Genomic DNA, 27,268 nt, shown 5'->3' with positions numbered 1-27,268 from the left:
GCATATCCTGTATCCCAGCTCAAAAGAATCATGTTGCTCACCCACTATTTCTGATAGAGTATTCTGCAGGGAATTTTTAAAATCTTCCAACTCATTGTACTCCAAAAACATATGTTCCCAGTTATATCTTTCTTCTCCATCACACTTCCAACATTTGCTATCTACCTGAGGAAAAATTCTCTGAAGTATGCTTGGGGTATAAAAATATATATGCAAACACTTCAAGTAAAAATCCTAAACCTTCTGGACCTGGTTACATACGTGGGAGCCATAAATGTGTCTTCCCATTGTCTTCTTGTAAATTGCTTTCCCAGTCTCTCTCCCAATCTTTTCTAACCTCCCCTGATTGATTCTTATTGTTATCATACAATATTTTATATGCCATGGTAACTTTCCCTTTTTTAACTGCAGTTTCTGTTCTAAATTCAACTAAAACCTCCAACAAAGACATTTTTTCACTTAGGATTTCTCTATCCCTTTCTCTTTGCCCGTGCTCTGAGATCAAGCCCTGATAGGAAAGGTAGTCTCTAGCCTGCAATCCAAATGTCTTCTTGACCTCATCCCACTGTATTACCTTTCCTGCTTGAGTTATTTGCTCCCATTATCTTGGCTACTTTGCCATTTTTCTCCAGTAAATTTCAGCCCCCCTTGCTTATTTTATGTACCTCTGCTTGCAGTTCCTCCTATCGGCAAAATCTCATTCCTCCATGCTTATATTGGCTTAGTTCTTAGAATACTTTCTGCTGTTTTATGAATGTAATATTCTGTATGGTTGTTATTATTCTCCTTAAGGATCTGCATCCAAAATCCCACTGTCTCTCTCTTTATTTCTTCATATCCCCCTTGCTTCATCATTATCCCTTTCCACTTTGAATTATAACCTTCTTCTTGTGCTGATTTAGACATATGAGCCCTAACTGTGTAGCTTTAAAATATTCCTTCAAATCAGGTAAATGTAAACCACCTTGTTTATTGGAAGGATCAACTTATCCCACGTAACTGTTGCCCTCTTTCACTCCCAGATAAATTCCTTCAATTCTTTATTAATTATTGTCTACAAACTTCTCCTCTGGTTGATAAAAGTACGCCTGACCTATATACAAGTCTAAAGGGACTAAAAACATTTTTCCTGCTTGTATCCTACTCTCCATATCCATAAATAAGAGTTTCCAGTTTCTCATTTTTTGTATTTTCTTTTGTTTACCCTCTTCCCACATATCCTTAGCTTCCATTAAGAAAATCCTTTTTAATCCACAGTCCTAAATACTTCATCATATCATGTCCCCATAAATATGAGTATTACTGAACAAATTCATGCATGGGTATGTAATTTACGACTATAACCTTTGTTTTATCTTCATTAACTTCATATCCTAAAAAGACTTGAAACTGTCTCAAAATGTTCTGCAACACTAAGATGGCCTTTTCTGGATTTATCAGGCACAAACCAATTATATGTGTGTATTTCTGACTCCCTTATTTTCTTTGCCTATGGCTCTAAATATAAAGCAAATAATAAAGGGGAAAGAGGACACCTCTGCCTGGTTCCACTCTTCAACCCAACTTATCCGAGGAGAACACTCCCGCTTTGATTCTTGCTTCCGATCCTTCATATATCCTTCTAATTAACCATATTATAGTATCAGATAATGCAAATGCTTCCAATGCTCTGCTTATAAAATCCTAGCTTACTCTACCAAATGCTTTCCCAGCATCAAGACCCAACAACAACAGAAATGGGTTTTTTTTTGTTTTTTTTTAACATTCTGTTTACCTCTGGATCATCATTTTTTTCTATTAATGTTAACAAATGTTTGTCTCTCTTCCATAAAACCACACTGATCCATAGCTATCAATTTTGGCACTATTGTTGCCAGCCATTTTTAAGCTAGTATAGACATAAACACTTTATAATCATGGTTTAAAATTGAAATGGGGTCTATATGAAGCTGGGTCTGAAGAATCTTTGCTATCTTTAGGTAACACAGCCACCATAGCTTTCTTCCGAGATGCTAGTACTTCCCTCCTTTTAAAATACTGTTAAACAAAATCTTCCAGATTTTTATCACTTTCTTTGCTTCTAATTTCCAAACTTCCACATGAGCACCATCTGTTTCTGGAGACTTTCCTGAAGATTGATTACACATCACTGTTTTTCATCTCGTCACCTCCTATCTTAACTGTTAATTGAAGAGCCTTGTCTACCTCTAACCTTGGCATAAGTAAGTCTTCCATAAATATTTCCATTTGTATGCTTTTTTGATTTCCATATTTCTCTGCTTAATATATATTTTCAGACAAAGTTCTGAAATATCTCTAAAATCTCTACAGGATCTGTGGTTATTTTTCTTGTTATAGTTTCCTTAAGTTTGGTGATGACCCTTTCAACAGTCTGTTGCCTAAGTCATTGTGCTAAAAGTTTTTGTGGTCTGCAGTTGTTATCAAAAATAGTTGCATAACTGCAATCTTTCAAAAGTTTGAAACTCGTGCATATTATCTGGATACTCCCTTATTTTCTCTTTAGCACTGTGCATTTTTTCCTCCTTTTGTGCTGTGAGATTTTTCTTATTCTGCAATACTTTAACATTTGTCAACCCCTCTGAGTAATTTCTATTACTTCTTAACCATTTCTCTTTCTCTTGTATTTTAAACTTATTTTTAAACTCCATTTTCATTTTATCCCAATCATTAACCATAACTTCTGAAGATATTTCTATCTTCCTTAATAACTCCACTACCCATTCCTTAAATTCCTCTCTTTTAACAAGTAGGTGGGAAAGTGCCAGTATATTATTTTTACTTTATTGCCATGCTTTTTTATCTTAGTTTTATTAGTATATGATCAGAAATAGGTATTGGATGTGTGTCAAAACTTTCAATTAAATGCACATGTTCCCGTGAAATATATAATTTCCAAATAATCTAACCCAGGTATTGTATCCTGGGGAATAATATATAAATTCTGAGTTCCTGATACTGAATTTACATATTCCATACCAAATATTTTCATAAATTCCTTCAGAAATCTACACTCTTTTGTTATATTGTCCTTTCTATGCCCACCTGATATATCTTCACTGTTGCAAATCATATTCCAGTTCCTAACTATAAATAATATTCCCTGCTGAAAGCTAATTATTTCTCCCCAAATTTTCTTAACTCCATAACAGCAGTTTTCTGTGGAATACAAACACATGCCATTGTAATCTTCCTCCCTTACTAGTAGCCCATTACTACTACAAATCTACCATTTTTGTCTTTTTTCCCCTGATCTATCACTATTGGAGTCCATCTAGCAATTAGTATAATTACTAGATGTTGCCCGTTCGATTCTCAGTTAGAGCGTCTTCTGTGTGGCAACATGCGTGAATGGGCATTCCTTCGTTAAAGGTTGTGCATTAGGCCCGACAAGCCAGCACGTCAAAATCTACTGCCAATCATTTAGCGGACCAGAGTTCTGCTGTGGCGACCCCTAACCGGGAAAAGCCGAAAGAAAGAAACAAGAAACTCCCTTTTTCATCTTTCTCTGATTTTCTGCTAAATATCTATTCTGCAATCCTGTCTTTGTCAAATTCACATGCTCATTTCTTTCCAAATATGTCTACTGCAGCATTACTATTTGCACTCTGCATTTTTTAATATAATTCAATACTCTTTCATACTGCGGTGGTGGTGCTGCGGTAGCGTTGTCGCCTCATAACAAGACGTTGTCCCGTTCGATTCTCAGCCAGTGCGTCTTCTGTGTGGAGGCATACGTGAATGGGGCATGCCTTCGTTGAAGGTTGTGCATCAGAGCTGGTAACCCGGTACGTAAAAATCCACTACCAATCATTAGCAGACTGGAATTCCGCTGTGGTGACCTCTAACCAGGAAAAGCCAAAAGACACAAACAAACAAACTCTTTCATTTTTATCTATACCTGTAAGGCCATTCAAGTTCCAGGATAATATGGACAGTATAGCCCTTGTGATGAAAAGCTGTTGTTCCTGCCTATTATACATGACAATTTTTTTAATGTGCATTTCCAACTTTTGTGTTACATGCATATACTAATGTTTGGCAGGCTGATCTTTTATGAAGTTGTTTCTTCTCATCTCATTTTGAACCTCTGTCACATTTTTCAAAACTTTTTGTTTTAATGAAAACCCTCAACTAAAATACTAATGCTAAACACACCCACCCCCTATTAACTTGGAATAAACATGCACAACTATGCACATCTTCTAAACATGAAGTTTAACTCTCCAAAAGAGAATAATTGCTCATAATTGACAATTGCACCTACAAGCATTATCTAACCTAAAATTAAGTTTACTCATGCTAAAGCACATGCTACAGCCTGTTCTCTCACTTACACTAATTGCTGTCTGTTTTTTTCATAGCTCTTTTCCCTTCCATATATGAAAATAAGTTGTATGCTTATAGAAAACATTAACTTTTAGCCTTTTTTCCTCATGTTACACTGTAAAACCTATATTTCTTACAACTAAAAAAGTACTTGTTTACTTTAATATCTTTAACACATGCAACAGTCACTGAAAAGGCTCTTCTCACATTTAAAATACCACTGATTACACACTACACAAAACTGTTTTTCTGTATATGGCATGCCGTTTATATTATGAAATGTTTTATACAAATACTAAAAAGATCAAAATTGTTTTCCATACAGTTAGTTTTCTCACATTTAGTGTCCTTCTAAGCATTAGGGATATAAAGTGGGGTACATGTTTTTCAGTTCACCCACAAGTATAACAAAGTCAACAAAAGGCCATTGTTTTTCAGTCACTCTTTCTTGAAAAAACATATTTCACAAATGTGATAAGATGTTTTATAGTCTTCCATTTATTCACTAATTTCAGAGTTGCTAGTCTTCTTCCTGCTCATTTCCATCTCCCAACACTAGATGCTGGTTCAAGTCCAAGGTACTGCTGTTTCTTCTAGTCAACTCCTGTCCTTTTTTTTCTGTGTCTCAGGCATTTTCCTTTGGGATGCTGCAAAAGATTTCACTGGCAAAGTCTCTATACGAACCTTACTGTCAGAAGAATGAGAGGCAGAGACCCCTTCTGCTTGATGACTCACTTTTTGTTGAATAAACTTTTTTTTTTATTTCCTCCTTAGCCTTTTCTGCATTGAAAAAATGACTTTGATCCTCTAGGAAAAAAACACTTTGCAGACTGCTGGAGACAGCAACTTGAATATCACATCTGCCTCTCAATATTCTGTGATTGCTGGGATAAATTTAATTCTCTTCTGCTTGGTGTACAGTGAATAATTATTTTCTACAAATACTCTGTTGTCTTCAGTTTTTAATACTTTGCCCTTCTGCCACAATTTTGTCAGGATCAACTCTTTCTGCTGGTATGATTGCATCTTTACTAATATAGGTCTTGACTGCTTTCACATGGCCAGGTTTGGAGCATACACTTGATGTGCCCTTTCACTTAACAAATTCTGCTGTGGAACACCAGTCCAGTTGCTTATTTGTTCTTTCATAAAATTAATGCAGACTGCTCCTTCCATCTTCTCTGGTACACCAGAAAACTTCAGGTTTTCTATGCACGCTGTGTCCTCTAACTCTGATATATCTTTAAACAGTTTTTCTTAAGAAGCCTCATATTCAGACAGCTTTTTCTTCATGTCAGCTTCTGATTTTTTGCAGTTCTCTCAGTTCATCTGAATGGCTAGTTAAAGCTTCTTCTATTTTTCCAGCCTTTTGTTGTTTGAACTGATGTATCCCTTCAGTATTTCATTTATTTTAATGACCACTGGGTATATTTGATTTATTTTTCTCTAAATTACTGCAAACCACTGCTAAAACCTGAACTGCTTTTTGCTGAACAGCTGCAGAATCTTCCAGACAGTGCTTTGTCTTCACCTTTTCTGGCTGCTTTTCTTTCAGGTTTTCCAAATTTATTCTTTGCTGACATCTAGGCAGTGTATTTACTAGCCAGTAACTGAATTTTACCAAAAAACATTTCTTAATGGCAGTCCTTTTTGCCAGTTTCTGTTTTGACATAGGGAGAGCTGAATTTATGCTGTCGATCAGTGTACAGCCATTTTGGAAGTCCTCCATCACCAACAATGTCTTGATCACACAGCTATTTATTTATTTATTAAATTGGCTGATTGGGAAAGTCTGTCTGGGCATTTACCCCTTTTCAGCAGAGGCCCAGGGAGAAAAGCTCCACATGCATAGTCAGGTACAATCAACATAAGGGATAATACTGAGGTCTTATGTACTTGAAAACATGAAATATACAGGAAACAGAAATTTTCAGCTAGACACTACATTTTATGTTGTACATGGTTACATTAGGAAATAGTCAAGTGAGTAGTCATAAAATATATTACAGTGGTATGTAATATAACTTGAAAATTATAGTACAGAAAAAATATACTATTGTATAGAATGTATAAATGATTTATGGTATGGATACAGCAATGTAGGACATGCAGCAAGGATTTACATCATTGAGTGACATTAATTTAAGATAGTTTAGGTAAATATTTTCCATCATAGCTTAGCAATTTCTAGTTGCTCTGTCCTTCTAACTTTGTTAATATATCTTCTTCAGGTACCCTCTGAACTGTAGTCTTTGACCTGACAAAAATCCTCACAAAACTTTTTCTTTTTTGTATAAGTTTTGACACTGTCTGGTACATGCCCCCTCATGCTAGATCTTCTGAGATCCATCTTGGAGCAATCACTCTCTAAGGAACATCATTAAGGGTTTCCCAACTATTGATGTATGTGAAACATTCCTGCATGCTGACAAAAAATGTCCAACTTACATTGCAGAAACTTGCAGTCAGGACCCCTTTGCCAGTCCCCGTGGTGCTGAAGTGATATGCTTTATGTTATGTTGTTTTCTTTAAAAAAGTTTTGGATTTTTTCTGAGGAAGTCTATGTGCCACTGTCTATTACAAGTTTGTAAAATAACCCATTTCTGGCAAATAGGAGTAGTGGCATTTATTTTACATTTACTGAGGATAGTATGTTGGTCCATAGATCCCTTTCAGGCACACTCTGTGCCTAACAGGCATGCATGAAACAAGGAATGTACAATGGCCAGTTCACAACAAAACATGAACAAAAGTGTGCAATGTTCAATAAGCAATCCATATAAAGTAAAACAAAGAACCATGCTTAACTATACTGAAATTTACAATAGCAGTGAGTCTTAATGAATCCTAAAATAAAAGTTGTAGAAATTATTTGAATAACACATCAAGTTAACAGGAGTGCCTATATTTAGGCAGAGACAGCAGAATTGTTGTTGTGAGTGTAAGTTAGTACAGGGGGTGTCACATTGTTAAGGGGATAAGTTAGTTTTGCGAGTATAGGTGTCAGTAAGGGAGTAAGTGAGCATAAGGGTGTGTAAAGACAGAAGAAGGTATAGAATTCTCAATGAGAGGGCTATGTCATAAGTATTTATGTAAGTACATTACAATTGGGTTGTTATGTAAGTGGCTGAGTTTAGTTTGGGGTAGATTTTAATGGGGAAGGTTTTAAAGAGTTTAACCACGATTAACAAAACAGTGACACTGGCAGGTTTGCCTAAGATAATATTTAAGTGATTTTCAAAATGTTAAAAGGGTGGGGGAACTTCTTATTTTTTGTGAGAAGCTATTCTGGTCACCTGAGGTTAACGTAAATGATTTTTCTGTAACTGCTAAAATGTAAAGTGGTCTGACAAGAAGATTGTCATCTGAGTTCCTTAATGAATAAGTTGAACTTCTAAAGTGAAGTACCTTTGGAGAGGAGGTCTGTGGCATTAATTTATTAGTTTACACATTCATTTTAAGGAGGAAATTGCCTTCTCTGTCAGCGAAGACTTGGTTTGATTTGTTGATGAGATGGTCTAGCAATATTGTTTGTATTGAATGCTAAGCTGAATAGATCAAATAATTTTGTGTTTAGTCTTTTGCAGGATTTCAAGGCTTTGTGCTAACTGTAATAGTAAGGCAATAATTGGCAAGGAATATTCTAGCAAGAGGAACAAGACATTAATGGTTATGGCCTTTCTAAGTTCCCTGGGTATAAGGTATGGTATTCTATAGACATCTCTGGGTTGTGTGAGTTCTTTCTGTGCCTGCTGTTCCACATGAAGAAGAAATGATAAGGTTTGTGCTATTAATTGTCCAAGGCATTTTATTGTGTAATGACTGTGAGATGTTATTGATCTGACTCTAGTATTTTGATTATCTGTGATGCTGACGTAGGTTCATAGGTGTTTACTAGGCTAATGCCCATAAGGCCCTTTTTAAGCCTAGCCATGCATCCCAAATCTCTGACAAGTTCTGATACCATTGATAAGTGTAAGAATGGGCCTGGGAGATGAACCATTTACAGGTTACTTGTGTCCATTAGAGACATAGGTGCCAAACCAAAGATGAATTTCCAGTTCCCCATCCATTTGTCCAATACACAAAGATATACAACATCCACCTTTTAGGGTTATTATATCTGCTAATGGCAGCCCCACCCATCCCCTAGATGTTTTTATAGATAGGCTTTTTAAAGGTACATTGGATTCAGTATAATATCTTTTGAATGATTCTTGGGACTTTTTAACTAAAATTAATCAGAGGTGGTATTCACAAAGTTGTTGTTTTTCTACAATTGATGTCATTGATCTCTTTACATCTATCCCTCATGAAGAGGGCTTGGAGTTGTTTTATGAAGCAGTTAGGGCCTTACAAGCATCAGTGACGCAATGGTGAATTTCATAATGATAGCTATGGAATTTATTTTGAAGAACAACTTTTTCATGTTTGAGGGTGAATATTTTAAGCAAATCAAAGGGATGGTAATGGGTGTCATTTGTGCCCCCCTTTATGCAAACTTGGTGTTATATGCTTGGGAATCCAAATATATGTTTGGTTCAGAGCATTCTTCACATTGGTTAGCTTATTTCCGAGTTTTGGATGATATTTTTATTTTATGGAAAGAGACAACTAAGCAACCATTTGTATTTGTTGAATATTCAAATGGTTTGTGTCCATATTTTAGGTTAACTTCCACAGTGTCTGAATCTTCCATCAACTATTTGGATGTTACGCTTTATAAAGACACCTCAAATGGGACTTATAGTTCTAAAATATTTAGGAAGACAACATTTTCCAATAATTATTTAAATTTTAAGAGTTGCCATCCCAAGTATACTAAAAGAAATATTTTTTTAGTGAGGGCAGCCCGAATGTGTTCAGATGTAACTAACTTTAACCTAGAAATGGAGATCATCAGTGAACTGTATATTAACAGAGATTATCCCTTAGACCTACTTAATTCAATTAAGATGGAGGTCTTAGCAGGTTGGAGAATGAAGTGTAAACCTCTATTAGGTGATGTACATTTAGTAGATACTATTAAAAATAATATGTTGTGTTCTAATCATATTGGTAGTATGATTATACATTTTGGTAATGTTGAGAAAGAGATTAGAACTATTATTTCTAAGAACTGGGCCATTTTTAGAGGCAATCCTGACATTTTGAACATTCTTGGTAGGGAACCCCGTTTTGTTTTTAAGACCGGAAAAAAGTTTCAAGTACCTTTTTGAGCACTCAGTTTAACCTTTAACTTTGACAATTAAGGGTACGACCAAGTGCGGTATGTATAAGTGATGTCCTTATATTTTAGATACAGATAACATTATTTTGAAGGACACAGGTTATAAGGTTAAGTTAGTAAAAGGTAATTGTAACATAAAAGGGCTGGTTTATATTTCAATGTGTGAGATGTGTGGTGGTTATTATTGTTGGAAAAGCAGAAAGAAAGCTTAAGACCAGGATATATAAACATTTATATACAATTTCCAAAGGTAACATTAATAATTCTTTATATAAGCACACTTTACATTGCCAGGGTTTCACTAAATTTAAGTTTGGAATCTTGGAACAGGTCCCGTGTAATCTAAGGGAAGGGTGGTGGGAACTTTTCATTGAAATGAGAGAATTTTTTTAGATTACTAAATTACAGTCTAACACCCCACCAGGAATTAATGAGTATATATAACTTGTTCCTGTTTTAAAGATGAGAGCTTTGGATGTTAAATAATATTTTAACAATATTTTATTATATGTTTTCTTCTATGTTTTTAGTGAGTCTGTTATATTTAGTCTTTGTTATGTTACTTCACTGGTTGATTGATCTATTTATATGGCAGTAGTTTCACAAAACTGGGCTATGTTCCTTTAAGAACTAATTATGACTTAATTGATTAATTTGTTGAATTTGTATATAAAGGGTTTGTATTTGATGAATTTGTTTGTTCTGATGAAGTACCGGAATGTTTATGAGGGACAAAAGCACTTAACATACTTGTTATAATAAATGGCTTTTGGTTTTTAAGAATTACGGACTTGCTGTCTTATTTTTCGGGTCTGGAGCTTATGGTGTGAAATCACTGCGGTGCCAAGTTTTTATTTTATTTTATTCAATTGTCCAAGTTACACTTGAATTGGGTTAGGGATGAACTCTGCTTCACATGGATGGGGAGCCTGGCTGTTCCATAGACAGGGTAGTCTCTTGGATACGTACCTATCTCTCCAGCAGATCCTATTTATATCACAGGCAAAGTTTAAGTCTTTAGAATGGGTAATTCTGGTGCTGTTTGTTTTGTGGATATGCAAGAGATCCATCAGAGTGGGGTCTGACAATGCCCTGTATGCCAGGCATAGATCTCCCCTCAAAAGCCTGTAGGAGACAGAATACAGGGTTAGGGCCTTGAGGCGGTCTGCATAGGACATATTACTTATGTCCTGTATTCTTTTAGTGAGGAACCTCTGTAGACATTCCAGTTGTTGGATATGCCTGGTTAGGTACATACCAAAGGGGACATTGTACTCAATGATATGTGTGATGAATGGTGAATACAGTGGAACAATGACTTCCTTGGACTTAAGTGCCATACCTTAGTTTATAAGCTGCGCAACACAGAATGATTTCCTCATCACTGTAGACATGTGATGATCAAAGGCTAGATTACTATCTATGTGTGTCCCTAAGTCCCTGACTACTGGGCCATCTCTAAGGGGTGTGTTGTCAGTATGGTAGTTACCAGGGATGGATGACTTCCCAAAGGATACTATTATGCATTTCTTGGCATTTAGTTTTAGTCCATGGCTCTGACACTAGTTATTTGTCTGTGTCAGCCCCTCCTGGAGAACATTTGTGTCATGTGAGATTCAATGATAGCTCCTAATTTGCAATCATCTGCAAATTTAGTCAGCCAGAGACCACTGACATTGGCTTTGACTTCTGAGAAGTAAATGCCAAAAAGGAGCGGACCAAGGCCTGATCCCTGAGGGACTCGACTTGTGACTGGCTACTTTGTAGAGGTGAACTCCCCAATTCAAACTTCCTGGGTCCTGTGTGTGACCCAGTTGGCTATCCACTGGGTGACATATGGGTTTGTACCTAACGTCCTAAGTTTGTCAACAATGCCCGAGTGGGGTATTGTGTCAAATGCCTTGGCCAGGTCAAGGTAGGCAGTGTGAGTGATTTTCCCCTCATTCATTGCTTCAGTGACCTTCTGAAAGAAGTCCACCAGGTTGAGTAGGCATGATCTGCCCTTGATGAAACCAAACTGAGTTGGGCTCAGTGTCTGGAGATTTACTATATCTCTGTTGATCAGCTCCATGATAATTATTTCCATGGCTTTACATATAAGACTAGTGAGACTTATGGGCCTGTAGTTTCCAGGGTCTGGAGATGGCCCACCTTTCTGTAGAGGGATGACTGTTGCCTTGCTCCATTCATGAGGCACAAAGCCTATTTGGAGGCTACAGTTAAATAGTAATTTCAGAGGCCCTGATAGGTCATGTTTCATGCTATTTAGAAGGCATCCTGGGATATTGTCTGGGCCCATTGATGCAGTGTTCTTGGTCTTAGAGAGAGCATTAAGCATGTGTTCCCTAGTGATAGTAGGGGGAGTTATATTTGATGATATTTTCTAAGGAAATGTTGAGGGGAAGAGAGGAATAAAGTTGGAGTTGAATTTATAATCTAGGAAGTTTGCTATCTTCTGGCTCAGTATAGGTTGCTCCATTTACAATGAACTCTATACACAATTGTGTATTGCCTTTGAGGTTGCGGACATTGCTAAAGAATGCTTTGTGGTTGTCCTTGGCCTGGATGGCCAAACTTACCTCAACTTTTCTTTGATAGACTTTATTTGTCCTCTGAGTTGTTTGTTTAGTTTGATGAGAGTACTCTTATCCTGCTGGGTGCTGCACCTTCTAATTTTTGCCATGATTTTCTTCCTCCTGTTATACAGCTGACTGATTTTGTGATTCCACCAGGTTGGCTTGTTTTTGAGTTAGTTCTGTACTTCTTCCTAGTGGGTACAGCTGCCACTATGCAGCTATTGACATGATTGTTCAGAGTTTCTGTGAACAGTTCTGCATAGGCAGAAGTATTCTCAAGGTTTATGGGGGCTTGAAATTTTGCCAGGTTTTCACTTAATAGCAGAAGGTTAGCCTTAAAATAGTTCCTGGATATTCCAGGTTTAGCTGGGGGTCCAGGTTTTATTTTTACTTCAAAGGAGATGATTTTGTGGTCTGACATTACCAGACAAGGCATTACAGTAGGGGATGTGCATCAGTCTCCCATATTAGCGAGGACCAGGTCCAGTATGGTTGCACCGCTGGTTGGTGTATTGACTATGTGGTCCAGTGAGTTTGTGTTTATAAAATCCAGGAATCTTTGTGCATATACATTTGGTGTCATACAGGATTCCCAGTTAATAGTGGGGTAATTAAAGTCACCCATGAATAATGGTATTGTGTTGGATAGTTAGTGTCTCTAATAAGTTCAAATACATGGTATGGGTTTCCTGGGTCATAGAGGGGGACCTATAGCTTGCAAGGAAGTGGTATTGGATTTTACCTATGGTGATTTGAACACGGAGCTCAAGTGCATTATCCTGTTTGACCAGCTTTGAAGTATATTTATTTTTGATGTAAATAGAGACACCTCCACCTTTAGTCCCTGCCTGTGAAGTACCTGGCCTAAACGTGTGAAAGACATTATAACCTTGCACTGTAGGTGTGCTCTCCATGGCTTTAAACCATGTCTCAGTGACCGCACAGACATCAGCATTCTCTAGGGTAAAGAGAGCTTCTAGGGAGTGAAGTTTTTTGTTTAGACTCCTAGCATTGAGCTGTAATACCTTTAGGTTTTCTTGGTTTTGATTTGCTATGTCAAAAGTACTTTCAATTTGGCATTGCCTAAAAAGGCACTATGGGGGAAGACAATGTTTTACTAATATTCAAAAGCATAGAGGGGAGAGGGGCAGACCATCCCTGGCAAAGCAGCATGGTCTGTTGACCATCTCCTTCCATGCTGACAAATTTTGCACTGCCTTAGAATGACACCAGAAACTAAGCCAATTATTAAAGTCAATCATCTTTTGTTCGTATTGTGGCATCATCCTTGGAGAAGGCAAAATGATGCTCAATGCTAGGCTCATATCAGCCTGAGATACATATTCTGAGAGCTCCATGATGTCTCCCTTCATATAGTGTAGGTAGGTATGTCTCAGGTCATTTGCTCCCATATGGACTATGACTGAGTCATATTGATAATTGTGATCCAATGACCTGAGTGCATGTGTAATGTTGCAGATCCTAGCCCCTAATAAGCAACTGAATGTAACTTTCTCCTTACTCAGCCTGGTGAGAGGGACATCAATGTATCTCATGATGGAATCTCCAATGACTAGAATGTTGGATTGTGTGGTGACTTGCCTTATGGGCTTAGAGGTAGGGATTCCATGAGATGTAGCTATATGCGTTGATGTGGGTGTTGTTTTGAAAGAGCACATTTGGGGCTGCTGAGGGTATTTGTTATGTGTACTTCGTCAAGGGCATCTTTGTGAATTAAGAAGGTTACATTTAATTGCCTCAGCATATGTGAGTCTATATGTCTACTTTGAATTGTGTGTGATGGGTGTAGCATTTGTACTACTGACAACCTTATTGACATTAGGAGTGCTTTTATGTGAGAGCTTTGCCTCCAGTGAAATTGTATAAATAGATCTCTCACATACCATATCAGTTTGTTTGAGAATTAACTGGTTGTCAGTAAACATGACACAATTTCTACATTGCCTCAGGATGCCCATATCCACCAAGCTGGTAACAGAGATAGTAGGAAAGTTCATATCACAAAACACATTGTAAATAAAACAAATCACAGTATACAAAATAGAAAAAGGCAATGAAGTAATACAAAATACAAGAAATAAAAAGCACACTAACCTTTCCCTCATAGCAAGCTGTGGGAGAGTCTGGGTGAGCCTTTCCAGTAAAGCTCTGATGTTTTATTTTATCCCTTAAATAGAAGGTTTAGCTCTTAGTTCCACCCCTCATACTAGTGAAATCTAAATAGTTGTTTCTAGCTCTGAGGACAGTTTTTAGTGCTAATATATATATATATATATATATATATATATATGTATATATATATATATATATATATATATATATATATATATATATATATTTTTTTTTTGCGAGGGGTAGGGGACATCCCATGAGGAGCTACAACTGATCCCAATAAGCAAGGTTTTCTTCTATTCCTACATTAGACTTCAAAGGCTAAGGGTGGGGTCTTTTCTCTTCTGTTCGGTGAATGCTGTTCAATTATTGTACACTGGCTGGGATGGTGTCCTGACAGAAAAATGTCTTAAAATTCTTCAGCAAGGTATAGCAAAAAGCAAACACCCTGCTTTGGTAGATGATGCTCCTACTGTTCAGATGCATACGTGAGCCTGTGTTTTGAAATTTATCATTCCCCATCCTAAAGGCTAAATTGCATCACATTTTGCTGATACATACATATTAGCTGACACCCTCCCACTGAAGAGGATGCTGATGAGGTTGTTAATGTGGAAAGTGATCCTTCTTTGTGCCACACAGCTCCAGTGTTACATTTCCATTAATTAACAACCTACATATAACTCTGATCCCAGCAGATGTGTAACAACAAATACTTTTTACATTGAAATGATTTTCAGAGCAACATCTACAAATTTTTCCAAAGCAGTGCATCATGGAGGCTACATAATTTGCCTGGTAAGCATACTGCAGAGGAGTTTTCAAAAATACCAGCATAAAAAATGTATCACTTTCTTGGACCAAAATGTAAATAAGTACATTCATTCTGGGCTGTCATATGTCTAGGTGGTTTGTTTCAATTCAGTTGAAGTTGTAAAAATTAAATCCCTGAATACAATGTTGCAAGTAACTGTTGCCAAGGGGAGTTGTGCATACAGTTGTTATTTTTTAATATTAATTGCTTATATTATAAAAACAAGAAAAAAAAAAAAAGACTTTTTACTCTCCAACATTCTGGTGTGCAGCTGACTTGAAAAACATTCAGGGTTTATCAGACTTGGGCGTGGAGGACTATGTTTTTACCTAAACACTTTTGTAATGCCTTCTGCCAATGCAGGGAATGGAATTGGTATGCTTGCTTTATTTACTTGCTGGCTGCTACAACATTAAGGTTTAACTCTCTTATAACGATAGTCAGAACTCATACATATATAACAGTTCTGTCCTATGATGAAATTATTGTTTCAGAACATATACTGAATACTTACTTCTCAACCTCTTAGCACAAGAAATCTGGATAAAGCCTGACATAATGTGGGGACAATGGCCCCAAAATAAGGACATATTTTAAATGTTACTCTTATAAACTTAGAGAGTTGCTTAAATAACAGTCTTTGTGTTAGCATGCATTTTCTGAAGGACATGAAGTATGAAACTCAGACATATGTCATTATTTAGTGACTTCACTCCTCAGATCATCTCAGTAATTTGCCAGAAAACCACAAATTTTATGAGGAATAGTCCAAAAATATTAGGAAAAAATCTGGGAATTCTGCGAAAATCTGGATAGTTGATAGGTATGACTGAACAGCTGCTGAATGCAGTGGTTTTATGGAAAAATTTGATAATAATGTTTCAAGTTATATTTATAAATAAACATTTCTACATTACATTTGCTGCCTGGTTCATCTTAAACTATTGAAAGTTCATGTGTAACAAAATGAACTGCACTCAATCCAGTTATTGTTTGCTGTTTCTTTTAATGAGATTGAAAAAGGAGTCTATTACAAGCAGAAGATGTCGCTTGTGTGTGTGTGTGTGTGTGTGTGTGTGTGTGTGTGTGTGTGTGTGTGTGTGTGTGTGCGCATTTATGTGTGTATTTATTTTCAGTTGATAATTGGGTAGGTAAGTTGGTCCAAAGACCCTTTTTAGTTTCGACCTGGACCTTCAGGTAAAAATAAACACATAGCAATGCAATATTAGTAACATTTAAAAAAATGCTAAATTCCAGACTGTTTGGTTACAGTATACTTTCATATAAAATAAATACAGATCTGTGTATACTTTTCTCATGTTGCATGTGGTGGTAAAGTTAGCGCTGTATCCTAGCTCAGCATGGAAGAACTTTCCCTAGACCAAGCAACAGTCTACAGCTGATCCACTGGCACCTCCTGAAGTTTCCAGAGAAGCTGATAGCTATAATCCCTCCCAAATGTCCAAGGTCTGTCCCATATTTTTCTAACTGTGTATCACATGTGATATATCTCACAATGGAGGCATCCTTAGAGCATCATCACGAGGTGCCCAAACTGATGCAAGTGAGTACTTTTATCAGAAAGGCAGGGCTGTTGCACTGTTAGAGTTTCCTATACTGCCAGTCCCTATTCATGGAACGTGAGTCCATATACCCTGCAGATGAAGATTATTTGTGTTGCCTGTATGCATTATGTAATCCTTACAGTCAGTACCCCCATCTCATAAGCATATGTGAACCATTAAATTGAAAGCTTTGTAGGAAAAGTCTGCATTTGCCTGAGAGCCACAGACTAGCACAAAGCCTGCAGTACTACTGATGCTATACTCAGACTGTGTTCAATTTTAAGCACCCCTGCACCTTAACATGGCAACAAGATCCCAAGATACTTATACTCCACCACCTTAGGTATTTTTTCTTTCCTCATCAGCACAGAGCAATGCTCTTTTTTTTTAAACAAGAAACATCTTTCATTTATATAAATTAAAATAAACCATATTGACATAATACCAGCGACAAGCATTTTACACCACAAACCATACTGACATAATCCTAGCTGCAAACATTATACATCACTTATAACCTAACCAATCATTATCAGTCAAACATTACATATCTCATTCAAGTCCTGCCTTCTTTTAAATCTCATCCCTCCCCTCTATGTATTGTTCCCAAAATTCCCAATTTTTCTTATGTAATTTACCCTTTTTTAAAGATCCCAGTTCCAGTTGTTTTATCTCTGTTACTGTATCGACTGCTTCTAGTACAGTTGGTTTAGACTTTGATTTCCATTTTCTAGTAATTGCTTTTTGGCAGCTACCATAATTAGATTCAGCAAGGCCTTACTATGTCTAGACAATTCCAACCCTGTTTCATAACTCAGAAAAATCAGAGCAATGCTTTGTTAATTCTGGTAGGACAATGGTCTGTGTTTTGTCAGTGACGATTTGCTTTCCAGCCAATTCATACTCATCGATGACTTGCTGTAGTGCATAGTGAAGATACACTTATTTGATTCTAGGAGTATAACTTCTGTAAGCAACATAGAGACAATCATCACATCACCAGAATGGATTATTTCTAAACCTTGGTTGTGCCTTGGTATTATCTCTATGAAAATCAGAAATAGTAAACAAATCTATACCCACCTTGGTACAGTTCTTTGCACACCTGGAATCTAATAAACTTAACTGCAGTCATACAGTCAAAGGGGGGGGGGGGACTAGACTGCATTACTGAACTGAAACAGAGTGAGTGTGTGTGTGTGTGTGTGTGTGTGTGTGTGTGTGTGTGTGTGTGTGTATGCGTGTGCGTACCTGAAGACATCCACTAGCAGACATCCAAGTGTGACATGTTAAGTAAATGCTAGTTATTAGAGTTTCAAATGGTAGCAGTTTTATTAATCATAATTATCATTTAAAATTACATTGTACATTTTATAAGTAGAGACCCACTGTCTAGTTTAATGACTTGCTCAGTGTCACACAATAGGCAAATCAAGATACAAAATTATAAAACCCCATACCCTTAACTACAGAAAGTAGCTCATTAGGAGCTGGGAGCCTTAATCCACCACACCAAGTGTCAAACCTCCACTAGGTTCTTTTTTGGTAAGTCACTGAGTATTAGTCAATCAATGTCTGTCTTTAGAGTTTCATAATTCTCACTATTCAGAAATGCATGTCTGTGTGACACCTGTTCATCATCATCATCATCAACCCCCCTTTTTCCCATTTTCTACATGGAGTGGGGTGTCATGTTAACTGTCACAATCTCTCTCAATTCAATGCCACATTCCTTCCTTCTTCAACACTTATGCCTGACTGTCACACATCTTCAATTACACAATCCATCCACCTCTTTGCTGGATGCCCTAATTTCCTCTTACCTTCTTCATGTCTGTCCCAAACCTTCTTCACCAGATTGGCTTCTGCTTTTCTGCACATCCGCCTGAACCACAGTAATCTGTTCTCTTTGATCTTTTCTACAATTGGAGCTACTTTGACTTCTACTGTTATGTCTTCATTTCTTCGTCCGTCCCACAGTGTGCATTCTACCACACGTCTCAGGCACTTCATTTCTATCACATCTAGTTCTTTCAACTACTCTGCCTTTACTGCCCAGCTTTCTGTACCATACAGTAGTACTGGTCACACCACTGTTTTCTACACCTTACTTTTCAGCTTCTTTGGCATTCTTCTGCCATACACTATACCAGACACTCTATGCCAGTTGGCTGCAGCCCCTCTGATTCTAGCTTTGACCTCATCATTTAGACTTCCCTTCTCCTCAATCACCCCTCCCAGATACTTGAAGCTGTTAAGCTGTTTCACTGTCTTCCTTTCTATCCCAGTTCTCAGCTGCTTCTGATTTCCCCAATTTGCTGCCATTACCACTGTCTTACCTGTACTTAGTTTCATCCCATGTACCTTCAGCCTTGCATTCTATTCTCCTGTCCTTTGCTGAAGTCCTTTCTCAGAGTCTGCCTATAATACTATATCATCTGCATAGAGCAACTTTGCTGATCTGTCCTCTCTGACCTGTTTGCTAATGTGAACCATCACCAGTTAGAACAGCAGTGTGCTCAGAGCTGAACTCTGATGCACACCCACTCCCAATGGGAACTCCACTGTCAGACTGAACACTATCTGTACTTGAGTCACTGGATCTTTGTACATAGCCTGCACTAATTCTATCACTGTTTCTGGGACTTCAAACCACCACAGGACTACTCACATCAGCTTTCTTGGGACCTTAGGATATGCTTTCTCCAAGTCTAGGAATGCCCAATTGGACTCTTCTCATCTCTAACCTCTTATCCACTATCTGTCTCAAACATTGGGTCAGTTGTGCTGCATCCTGATTTGAATCTGAACTGCTCATCTCCCATCTTACCTTCTATTACTCTGCATATCTGTTTATCAATCACCCTTTACAGAAAATTTATGCAAAGTGACAGGAATTTGATACCTCTGTACTGCCCACAGCTGTGGATATCTCCTTTGCTGTTGTACACTGGCATGAGTATGTTTATTCTGCAGTCATCTGGGATATACCTTTCTCTCCACACTGCTGTGAGTACCCTCAGGAACCATTTCTCCCCTATCTCACCCAACATATGCTGTGAACTCACCCGAGCCTGCGCTGCTTTCCCTGACTTCATTTTCCTTAGTGCTATTCTTACTTCTTTTAGGGTGGGCTCCTCTTCTTCTCTCATCTTAGGCTGTGTCTAGGAGAGTACACCATCTGTGAAGTTTTCTTCACTCAGATGCTGCTGGAAGTACTCCTTCCATCTGCCTTTGATGTCCTGTGGACTAGCAAGCAGGTTGTTGCTGGTATCCCTTATGAAGGGTGTTAGACTATCTTCTTTATCCTTCTGTCTTTGCCTTGCAACCTGATATAGTTTCTTTATGCCATCTACTGAGTCACTCCCCATAAGCTGGTAAAGTGCCTCTGATGTCCTTTTTTTTGCTATTGCAACTCAGTTTTTAGCCTCTTTGTTAGCCAACCAGTATTCCTTCATAGCCTGGTCCGTCTTTTCTATCTCCCACTTTTTTTCTGAACTCCTTCTTTCTTTCTATGACTTCCTGGACTTCTGCATTCTACCACTAGCTTTCCTGATGTACCTTATTTCCATACCTGGCTTGGCCACATATCTGTTCTGTAGTCCTCACACATGCTGTTTTGAGGCACTGCTATTCTTCTTCAACTCCACCTATTTCCTTCTCTTCTTGGGGTGCCAGAGCCCTGAGTAATTCCTTTAACTGCTGTATTTTCTCTCCAGTCAGCTTCCAGGTCTTCAGCCTGGTCTATGTTGAACTTAGAGCCTTCTTGACCATTGCTTACAGCTGATTGTGGCAACCATTGGTTTATGCTGTGGGCCAACTCTTTCACTGGGGATGAATTTGCAATCACTGTTCCTACTCCAGTGCCCTTTCCTTAATAGGAGGAAGTTTGCCTGAGTTGCACACTGGCCACGCTTGTATGTAATCTTGTGACTGTCTCTCTTTCTGTACCATGTGTTGGCTACTGTGATGTCATTTTACAGACAGAAGTCTAGAATGGTTTTGCCTTTATTCCTGTTGCCCCATCCATGTGGAGCCAGGCAGTCCTAACATCCTGTTCTGTCTTTTTCAATATGTGTACTTAAGTCACCCATTATTAACTCCAAATCATGTTGTCCTGCTTTATCTAGTAGGTCCTGCACCTGCTGTCTGAATCTACTCTTCTCTTCACTATCACAACCTTGCTGTGGGGCATAAACTGAGATTATGAATACCACTCTATCATTAGGTTGGAGTCTGATTGCAATGAGTCTGTCATTGATTCTGATGACATCCCTCACTGCCTTCTGAAGCCTCTCTCACCACAATTCCCACACCATTTCTAGCCTGTCCTCTTCCTCAGTAGTAGTCTCTGGATCCCACGCCAAGTGGCTTTGCTACACTGCCCTTCTATCTTTTTTTAATATAATCTGCAAATAAACCCAGCTTTTCTTTTTTTTTTTCAATAAACACCTTTATTAAATTATCACGTATGACATAAGCAATCTTATATTTATATAAATGAAAAACAAACAACATTGATACCATTTTAGTTGTAAACATTATACATCACAGACACCATTGAGCCAACTGTAGTTGCACACATTATACATCATTCATAATCTATCCAGTTATTGTTAGGTAAGCATTATATGGCTCATTCAAATCCTGGCTCTTAAAGCTCATTCTTTCTCTGCATATATTGTTCCCACAATTACCATTTTTTTCAATGTAGTTTGCTCAGTCCCTTTTCTAAAGATCCAAATTTCAGTTATTTTATCTCTGTTACTATATTCACTACTTCTAGTAAAGTTGGTCTAGACTTTGATTTCCATTTTCTAGTAATTGCTTTTTTGGCAGCCACCATAATTAGACTCAGCAAGGCTTTATTATGTCTAGGCTATTCTGATTCTGTATCATAGTTCATAAAATCATCTCCCCAGTCAATTCAATCACCCAGCATCTCAAACTATGCAGTTCACAGGGAATCCCTAAAGTCGGCCAGCTCATTACACTACCAAAAAATATTTTCCCAGCCACCTCTTTCTTGCCTTTCACACCTCCAACATTTGCTATCCACCTGAGGAAAAATTCTTTGGAGTCTACTTGGAAGTATAAAAATACCTACACAAACACTTCTAGGCAAAGATCCGAAACCTTCTAGACTTTGTTGTATATTTGGGAGATATACATATACCCCCTTTGTCTCTTTGTGAGTTGTTTATCCAGTATCTCTTCCCAATCCTTTCTAAGCTCCTCTGATTGATTTTAATAATTAGGTTCATAGGTTCATACTAGGCTATCTGCCCTAGGGCATTTATAAGCCTAGCCAGAATGTGTTTGGCTTTCACCACCCATTTTAAATTAATTTTGCTATGCCCTTTTTTGAGGTTAGTATACTGTGCCTCTGTCTAACAGTGACACAGAAGTGATACCCGGGTTAAACCTATGGTCTCCCATCCACTCATCAAGATTCCTCTTGAAGAGAGTCAATGAGGGACTCTGCCTAACCTGGACTGGGATTTTATTCCAGAGTGAAGGGAGCCTCTGGGTTATGAATCTGTCCCTCCAGCATGTCCTATTTATTTCAGTGCTGAGGTTCAAGTCTCTCAAGCATGTAGCTCGATGGGATTTGGATTTTCTGAGGTGCAGCATGTCCATTAATTCCGGGTTGGACATGGCTTTATACGTCAGGCACAGATCGCCCCTGAACAGGCAGTATGCCACTGAGTAGAGCTGGAGTTTCTTTAACCGGGCAGCATATGGCATCTGTTTCATGCAATATTTCATATGCTGTACTAATTATTCCTTTTTTAATGGCAGCTTCTGTTCTAGATTCTATTAAAAACTCTACCAGTGCTGGGCTTTCATTTGGGTCCCCCCTATTTCATTCTTTTTGCCTATACTCTGATATCACTCCTTGATAGGGAAGGCAATCTCTAACCTGCAGTACAAATAGATTCTTGCCCTCTTCCCATTTTATTACCTTTCCCTTTCTAGTTATTTGTTCCAAAATCACAGTCATCCCTATCGTCAGAATCTCTATTCTCCATTCTCATGCTAGTTTAATTCTTAGAATACTTCCTGATATTTTATGCATATAATACTCTGCATGATTTTTGTTGTTCTCCTTAAGAGTCTGCATCCAAAATTCCAATCTCTTCTTATTTCTTGAGCTTCCCCCACCCGTATCATCTTCATTCCTTTCCACTTTCAACTATAGTTTTCTGCTTGTGGTATGTATAAGAGCCTTAACTGTGTTGCTCTAAAATACCCCCTCAGATTGGGTAATCCTAGTCTGCTTTGTTCTATTGGAAGAATCAGTTTATCCCACTTGACTCTTCTGTCTTCCCTTCCCAGATAAAGTCCTTCAGCTCTTTATTAATTGCTATCCACAACTTCTCCTCTGGTTGATAAAAAATATGCCTGACCTGTGTATAAGACTAATGAGACTAAAAACATTTTAACTGCTTGTATCTTACTATCCATATCCATATAGCAAAATTTCCATTTTCTCAGTTTTTGTATTATCTTTTGTTTAGTCCAGTCCCACATATCCTTAGCTGTAACAAAATAACTCTTTTTAATCCATACTCATAAATACTTTTACCATGTCCCCATAAATATGGCTATTGCTGAACCAATTCATATGTGGGTACATAATTTACCACTATCGCCTTTGTTTTAGCTTCATTAATTTTGTATCCCAAAAAGATTTGAAACTGTCTCAAAATATTCCACAACACTATAATGTCTCTTTCTGGTTTTGTCAGGTATAAAGTAATATAATCTGCAAATACAGCCAGTTTTTCTTGACTACCATATCAATTATATCCTTGAATTTCTGAGTCCCTTATTTTCTTTGTCAATGGTTCTAAATACAATGCAAATAACAAAGGGAAAGAGGACACCTCTGCCTGGTTTCTCTGCTCATGCAGAAATTATCAGAGGATCTCATCCCCTTTAATTTTTGCCTCCAATCCCTCATAGCCTCTAAATCAGTCTTATATTTTTTTCAGGAAATGCAAATACTTCCATTGTCCATCTCATAAAGTCCCAGCTTACTCTGTCAAATGCTTTTTCTGCATCAAGACCCAGTTGCCTTCCCTCCACAAAACCACATTGATCTATATCTATCAATTTTGGCATTACTTTCCCCATTCTTTTAGATATTATAGACATGAACACTTTATAATCATGGTTTAATATTGAAATGGACATGTATAAATCTGGATCTGATAGATCTTTACCCTCTTTAGATATTCTAACTATCACCACCTTCTTTCAGGATGTTGGTACTTCTCCTCATCTTAAAATACTGTTAAACAAAACCTTCCAGATCTTTTTCAATTTTTCCCTCCTAGCTTCCAAACTTTCATAGAGATACCATCTATTCCTGACGATTAGTTACACATCACAATTTTTATCTCATCTCCTCCTATCCTAACTGTTAGTAATTGAGTCTCATCTACCTCTAACCTTGGCATATTTAACTCTTCCATAAACATTTCCATTTGTATCTTTTCTTGATTTCCACATTTCTCTGCTTTATACAGACTTTCAAAGAATTTCCAAAATATTTCTAATACCTCTACAGGATCTCTTGTTAACTTCCCTGTTACAGGCTCCCTAAGCTTGACTACAGCCCTTTCTACTTTCTGTTACCTGTATCATTGTGCTAAATTTTTTTTGTGCTCTAGTGTTATTATCAAAAACAGTTGCTAAACAGCAATCTTTCTAAACTTGTGCATATTATCAAGATAATCCCTTATTTTCTGCTAATCATTCCTCTTGAATAGCTCTCGAATAATCTCCACCACCCATTCCTTAAACACCTCTCTTTTCAGCAGATAGGTGGGAAAGTGGCAGTGTCTCATTTTTATTTCATTGCCCTGTGTTTTTATTTTAGTTATCATTGGCTCATAGGTAGGTACTAGGCTATCAGCCCAAGGGCCTAAGTAAGCTTAGCCAACAAGGTTCCCTGGCTTATGTCACCCAAGAAAGTTAATTTTCTGTGCCCCTGTCGAGCAGAGCCACAGAGGTGATCCCTGGGGTGTATTTTCTATTTCCCATCCACTCATCAAAATTTTTCTTGAAGAGTGCTAATGAGGAACTTTGCTTGACATAGATGGGTAGCTTGTTCCAGAGTATAAGAAGTCTCTGGGACAGGAATCTATCCCTCCAGCATGCCCTGTTTATTGTGGTGACAAGGTTTAGGTCCCGAGAGCGTGTAGCTCGGAGGGATTGGGATTTCTTTAGGTGTAACATGGCCAACAGCTCTGGGTTTAACATAGCTTTATATGTTAAGCAGAGATCTCCTTGAGGTAGGCGATATGCTACAGAGTAAATCTGGAGTTTTTTGAGACGGTTAGTGTAGGGCATCTGTTTGAGGCCAGTAATCCTCTTTGTGAGGTACTTCTGTGGCCTTTCCAGCTGCTGCAGATGTCTTGTGAGGTATATTCCAAAAGGGGCATTGTGCTCTATAATGGGTCTAATGAGTGCTGAGTAGAGGGGAACAATGACCTCATTTTTCCTGGATGAGAACCCTTTTGTGATGAGGTGTGCCACATAGAAGGATTTCCTGACTACTATGGCGATGTGATTTTCAAAGGAGAGACTTCTGTCCACCTGGGTCCCAAGATCTCTTATCACACATTTGGTGTTAAGTAGACTGCCATTTATGTGGTAGTTCATGGGTACAGAGTTTTTACCAAAGGGGATGAAAATGCACTTTTTGGCATTGAGCTTGAGGGCATGCCTCTGACACCAGGCATCTGCCTCAGTGAGGCCCTTTTGTAGGATGTCCACATCATTTGGGGACACAACTATGGCTCCTAGTTTGCAGTCATCTGTGAACTTCATTAGCCAGAGGCCTTCTGTGTTAGCCTGTACTTCAGAGAAGTAGATACCAAACAGGAGAGGTCCCAGGAATAAACCCCGTGATACTCCACTTGTCACTGGTATGAAGTCAGATTTGGAGTCTGCAACTTTTACAGTGTGGGTTCTGTCAGTGAGCCAGTTGGCAACCCATCTTCTGACATAGGGATTTATACCTAGTTTAGTGAGTTTAGCTATAATTCCAGAATGGGTGATGGCATTGAAAGCCTTGGTGAGGTCACGATAGGCTGTGTGAACCACCTTACCCTCATCTACGACTTCGGTGAATGCCTCAGAGAAGTCGATCAGGTTCAGAAGGCATGATCTGCCTTTCACAAACCCATGATCTGAAATAGTTATTGGGTGCATATCAAGACCTTTAATTAAATGCACATGTTCCTGTGAAATGTAACTAATGAAATTAAGCACAGATAAGATAGTGGTAATGGCAGCAAACTGGGGAAATGAGAAGAAGCTGAGAACTGAGATAGAAGGGAAGACAGTGGAACAGGTAAATACCTTCAAGTATCTGGGAGGGGTGGTTGAGGAGAAGAGAAGTCTGAATGAAGAGCTCAAAGCTAAAATAAGAGGGGCTGCAGCCAACTGCATAGAGTCTCAGGTGTAGTCTGTGACAGAAGAATGCCAAAGAAGCTGAAAAGTAAGGTGTACAAGACAGTAGTGCAACCAATACTACTGTGTGGTACAGAAACCTGGGCAGTAAAGGCAGAGCAAATGAAGATGCTAGAGGTAATGGAAATGAAGTGCCTGATAAGGGTGGTAAATGAACACTGTGGGACAGACAAACAAATGAGGACGTAAGAGCAAAAGCCAAAGTAGCTCCAATTGTAGAAAAGATCAAAGAGAACAGATGACAGTGGTTCAGGCACATGTGCAGAAAAGCAGAAGACAATCTGGTGAAGAAGATTTGGGACAGACAGGAAGAAGGTAAGAGGAACAAGAACATCCAACAAAGAGTGTGAGAGAAGAACAGCAACAGTCAGGCATGAATGATGAAGAAGGCAGGAGTGTGACAATGAATCAAGAGAGATGGCAACAGTTAACACGATACCCCAACCTCATTTAGAAAATGGGAAAAAGGGGGCTTATGATAATGAATTTCCTTTGAAATGTAAATTCTGTCTAGCCTAGCACGTTTTATATCTTGGGGAATAATATATAAATTCACTCCAAATTCTGTTACTGAATTCATATCTTCTATGCCAAATATTTTCATAAATTTCTTCAAAAATCTACCCTCTTTTTATACTTTCCCTTCTGGGCCCCTCAGACAACAAATTCCAGTCCTCACCTATAAGTAGTATTTCTTGCTGAAAACTGATTATTTCTCCTAGAATTTTCTTAAGTTCCAGTATTGTAATTTTAAGTGGAATGTAAATACATGGCAGTGTAATCCTCCTCCCTTGCCAGTAGCCCCTTAGCACTACAAATCTGTCATTATTATCTTTTCTACCTCCTTCTATCCCTATTGGAGCTCCTCTTGCAGTTAATCTAAGTACTCCTCTTTTCCTTTGTCCCAGATATTCCACTGAATAACCATTTACTTGCTTTCTCTTAAAACTTGTTACTAAATTGATCTAAGGTCCTTAATCCAGTCATTCCCCTATACAAGAATGAGAAAAAGCACATTAATTTTTCTTTTGTCATGCTCTTTTGACTAGGCTTTTTTACATTACAGTGTTTACAATTCTTAAAGCTGAACAAGAAGAAAGGGAGAAGGGAGAAAGAA

Source organism: Protopterus annectens, chromosome 11.part0 (assembly GCF_019279795.1).
Source record: "Protopterus annectens isolate FY-2018-M chromosome 11.part0, PAN1.0, whole genome shotgun sequence".
NCBI lineage: Eukaryota > Metazoa > Chordata > Ceratodontiformes > Protopteridae > Protopterus > Protopterus annectens.
Note: the sequence above shows the minus strand (reverse complement) of the source record.